Source organism: Bactrocera dorsalis, chromosome 1 (genome assembly GCF_023373825.1).
Source record: "Bactrocera dorsalis isolate Fly_Bdor chromosome 1, ASM2337382v1, whole genome shotgun sequence".
Classification (NCBI taxonomy): Eukaryota; Metazoa; Arthropoda; class Insecta; order Diptera; family Tephritidae; genus Bactrocera; species Bactrocera dorsalis.
The window spans coordinates 18,792,420-18,797,987 of NC_064303.1; positions in this window are offsets into that span (position 1 = coordinate 18,792,420).

The following is a 5,568-nucleotide window of genomic DNA, read 5'->3' on the forward strand; positions in this document are numbered from 1 at the left end:
ACTTGTCGCATTACGAACGCCCGACGGTCATATTTCTTTTAACAACTACCAAATGCATTTCAATTTAATTCAATGTGCACACTGCACGACCCCCTTTTTTGCAACCACTTGCGCATATTGTTTGCACGTGTGTATGCGCGGCTGCTTGGTTGTGGATATTACAGCAGTCAACCCACATTTGCACTCTTCAAACGACATCCGACAAGCTATGATTTTTTATGCTGCCTTGTAAAAGAAACATTAACAAAACCAAACAACTGACAAAAAATCAACCAAAGACAACACCAAAATAATCGCAATGGTATGGAAGTGAAGGAGGAGGAGGAAATGAAATGTAAGTGAAATAAAGAAAGCTGAAGACGGTTGCATAAGTCGGTGAGGACGATAGCAGGCGGCAAGTAAAGCCTACATATCTTAAGGCTACGGGTGTAAGCGTGTAAAAAATCGGGTGCCGACGCAACTAAGCACAGTGGGCTGATGTCATAAGAAAATTAAATGAAATGTGTGTACCGATAGGACAGCAAACGACGTCATATTTTTGCCGCTCTTTTGACATTCATCTTTAGTAAGGTTTGCCATTTCATCATGGTAAGATATACGATTCAACAACGAGTCGAAATTATTGAAATTTACTACCGAAATTCGGAGTCAGTGGCCTCAACTTTTACGTCCAATTTATGCTCGTCATAATCGTCCTGTCAGACCAAAAATTTATAGTCTATTGGAAAAATTTGAATTCACAGGCACAGTAAAAAATGTTTCCGTGCCAGTGAGACAAGGAAGTGCCCGTAGTGTCGAGAATATTGCTGCCGCTAGCGCATCAATTCAGGAAGACCCAGATCAATATCTCTTACACCTCGTTCTCAAGCGTTGGGCTATGACGTCGTTGTGTCGAATTTTGCGAAAATATCTTAGCCTACATCCTTGCATGATCAAATTGACGCATGAACTGAAGTTGCTTGATCACCAGAATCCTCGTATATTCGTGAATTGTGCTTGAAAGTGGTCCGGATTTTCATCGAAAAATCATCTTCAGCGATGAGGCTCATTTCTGGATGAATGGCTTCGTCAAGAAGCAAGATATGCGTTATTGGTCAGGAAGCCATCACTACGTAGTCCATGAGTCATCATTCTTCTCTTCTTAATTGGCGTAGACACCGCTAACGCGATTATAGCCGAGTTAACAACCGCGCGCCAGTCGGTTCTTCTTTTCATCCGAGGCTGTTATTCATTTTTCATTGGGGGTGTTTTTTTACGTGGCGGGTCCCAAACCCAGCGCACAGCCCTATGCAGGGGATGTTTCACCTTCTCACTTTAGCTCGCCTTCAAACGGATGTTCTTAGGCTACCCAGAGGATACTTGGTCAAAGATCGGAAGTCGTGAACTGTTTGAGTCATATGTCAAAGAATCGTTTCTGTCCACTCCCAAGTGAATGGCGATCAGAGAATTTTCCTCGCTTGCGTGAACTTCTACACATGACTCCATCCTCCGAATTCCGAAAAAAATATGGTTTGGTGCGATTTATGGGCCGTACTTCTTTCGTGATGGTCAAAACAAGCACCTTATTGCGAACGAGAATCGCTACCTCTCAATAATAACCGAATATTTTTAGCCCGAATTGTATAATATGGACTTGGACAATATGTGATTCCAACCGGATGGCGCTACAAGCCACACAGCAAATGTCACTATCGATATATTGAATACCAAGTTTGGTGAACCTGTTATCTTACCAAGTGACTCAGTCAATTGGCCGCCAGTCGTGCGATTTGACGCCGTTAGACTATTTCTAGTGGGGCTCGGTCAAGTCTATGGTCTATGCCAACTAGTAATCGATGATTGATGAACTTCGTACGAATATCGAACGTGAAATTGCAGCAGTATCGGCCGATTTATACTTTCACAGGTCCAACTATTTGCAATACAAACACCTGTTTCAGTATCATGATCATAAACTATATTCTCATTTTAAGCTGCCTGGCTTACGTTTTCGCTTGTACCGAATAAAAAATTGGAAGAAGACTGTAAGATACACTGGAATATTCATTATAATATCGTTCAACAATTTTTGTAAAACTATTCTGATGTCAAGAGATCTTTGAGAACTAATATCATAAGAGTCAATCAAAAAAATCTAGTATCGAAAATCACAGGACTTCCTGCTTCCAATTTAATAGATGTTTTTGAAGAAATGATCTGAACTTTAGGTAAGGTTGGGTTGGGAAACTGTAAATATGCGTGGGGAATATTCCACTTGGACGACTACAGACGCCTGTGCGTTATGATGTTTAGAGGTCCAATAGAGATCAATGAGACCGTCGCATAGCGGACAAGCATCTTGAGCTTGCCACAAATTGAGTATAGTTGGTTCAATAAGAGGTGTCAGGTTAGAAATCCTAACAATGCAGAGAGATGAACTTTGTTAAGAACAAGTAGTTCTATAGATCTCAGAGTTTTCAGTCTTAGCCAGAAAGATTTCCTAAACGATTTCCTAAATGATTGCTGACCAACACTTGCTATGCTTGCGCAAGATCATAGAGCCAACGCCAGAACGCAAGAGCACAATGGGATACTGGCTCGTTTTCATTCTGATAGAATGTTCTTACAGCGGGTTTTGGATATGAGTTTCTTGTAGACTCTTCGACTTTACAGTTTGTACCGATTTCGCTGTAGCCAGGTACCCAGCCGAGTCTAATATGGAAGGAATTTCATTTTTGACCCCAGGTCCATTAAAAACCACAATATTTACTGGGTTTGTAAACTGATAGGACTGAGTCGATTTAAAAAATTTATTGAAGCAATCGTTACAATTCTTTAAAAACTTTCAAAATAGGTCCCTTCTGCGTCGATGCAGCGATGCCAGCGCGATATCCATGCATTGAAGGCGTCACGGATGGATACTCCGGGATAGCCTTAATATCCGAGGTGCATGCTGCTTCGATCCCCTTCCATCGGCCTTTTCAAGCAAGGAAACAAAAAAGTCGGAGGGACCACATCTGGGCTGTAGGGCGCCTGCGGAAGCGTTGGGATGCCGTCCGTGGTTAGGTAGCTGTTCAAGAAAGGCGATCGTGGGTCAACTACCAATCGGCTGCGATGTCATGTCGAACCCGACTGACCCTTCGTTTGAGTCTCTTGTGGACTTCCACGTAAAACTTGGCGTTGACGGCTTGTCCAGGAAGAACAAATTCATGATGGACGATGCCTCTGAAGACAATGAGCATCCTTTTCACTTTGGATTTGCTCCTTCTTCGGTCTTCATCAGCGACCTCTTCCCGGACCCCCACAAAGTCCTGGTGCTACCGAAACACATCACTTATTGCTAAAGCAACATTTTTGTAAGCCTATTTAATCATATCAAACGTCTCTGAATTTAATCGCGTATCTCTGCTCTAACGAACGCTGAATTTTCGGCTTGCACCACTCACAGAAACACGTCGTGCGAAAATGTTTGCTCTATCTCTCCACGAGCTCGGAGGCAACTGACCAGCCTCTTGTTGGTTAGCTATAAACGCGCTCCGAAGTACAGTCGTGGCGGAAGAAAGTCAGTCCTAATACTTTCTCGACAAACCCTGTGCGCAAGTAGAATTTAGTTGTTGTATCTTTAGTGGAGTAGGAGATATATACATAGAACCTATTAGAGAAGAACATCAAACATAGAGAAGAGGGTACGAACTGACAGAACATATCTATCTCGTTTAGTTTAAGGTGGTACGTAGATAGTAGTTTTCGTGTTGTATTCAAGGAGTGTTGGGGTTAAACCGCCACCATTTACTAAAAGCACAAAAATAGATGGACGTGACCCTCAAATACCCCACAGATCTCTTAGCATATTAGTCACAGATTTTTTTTTTAGATTTGTGTAATGTTATTAAAATAAACTTCATGAAAGGCTTCTTAAGTTTAATTTGAGGTAACTTTAATTCTTATGAGCTTCTTATGCTCTTCATTTAGAAAATATTTTATCTTAACCTGATTTATCATTGCACCTTCTATTTTGGATTGAAAATCAGTAGTGTTCTTTGAAACCTCGTGTGCAATTCCACACTCCTAAAAGTATAAAATCGTTCAGCCCCTACTGAACGTACTTTGTATTCCACCATTTCATAAAAGAACCCATTATTTTATTCACCACTTCACTTGCCGCACTCACCACACTGTGCCATTATACCGCACAAACTCTGCGAGTTATTAAAGCTCGACCGTTTGGCCATGTTTGTGGTGTATGCCATGCCATCTACATTTCAAGCTCACTCTGTCTGATTAAGACACGGTGTCGAAACAGACCAGCCGTCATAAGCCAATGCAACAGCGTCGTAATACTATTTTAACACCTATGGGAATTTTACTACCCCCAAATGGTAATGGAAATGAAAGAAGAGATGCTGACTTGTGCCCTTCTTATGAACCATACATACAAATGTGCAAATGTAGAAGTGTAGATATGTGAGTAAGTGCCTCGCCTTTTGGCAGACGCTGGGGTACATTTGCACTTGGCCATGCCTGCATGCTTGTCGTGGTTTTGGCTTTCGTACACAACGAGGCTAAAGGTTAAATTTCACCTAAGTAGCGTATATCGACACACATTTACGAGTATTTAAGGTTATGTGGCGATGTCTTCAAATGGCATAGTCTTCGCATATGTTGAGTGCATAGTAAAAAGAATTGGATATGGTAGTTTTACACATGGCACATACACACAAACGCACGCAGTGGCATCGTCGCATAAGCATAGCCTTTAAGCTTAACGAGGCAGCACAGGATATGCAACCACCCCTGCTGCGCTGTGTCGCAGTGTTAACCACCCACACTCCCACATCTATTTGCACCACATGCTCGTTCCTTTTGCTATTACCCTCCCCATTACATGTTAGCCCAACGTAAAGCCTCATCAATAACACCCGCATATGCAGAGCTTAAAGTCAACGCCCTTCCTTCAGCAGCCTTCTTTCTCGACTACCTCCATCCAACAACCGCTCCGAAATGCACTATTTGACCAGCAAAGCACTCCAGCGCCCTAACATTTTATTCAACTTTATTTTTGTTTGTTGTCTTGTTAGCTGCCATATTTGGAATTGGAACATATTTTTATCCTTTTGCTCTCTGGGGACTCACTATTTTCAATAAAAAATTTGTTTTCTTACCCCCAAATGCATTTCTTTTATTCGTTTGTTGCATTACATTGTTTTATTTTTATTTGAATGCTTATTTGTGTTTGCTACACAAATACATGCATGCATACAAATAGACTACCGGCTTTGGTGGCAGCTAGTAAAGCAGCCTTTTAGGCTTTGCGGCTGATTGGCAGCGTGTACCCTTGTTTGTATTTTGTTGTTGTTTATTTTTCTATTGAATGCAAACAAGTATTTATGTATTTCCATACTTAATGTGACTGCGGTTGCCATTTTGCTTTAACATCTTGAGCATCAAAAGCCTTGAAGTTGACAAGCTTCTATTGGATTAAGGTTATCACAATTGAAGGTGGCACACTTCTTTAGACTCCATTAAATATTTGTAAAGGTATGTGCCTTAAATTTTGTATTTTCGGCTTCTTTAAAGCTTGTTTTCCAA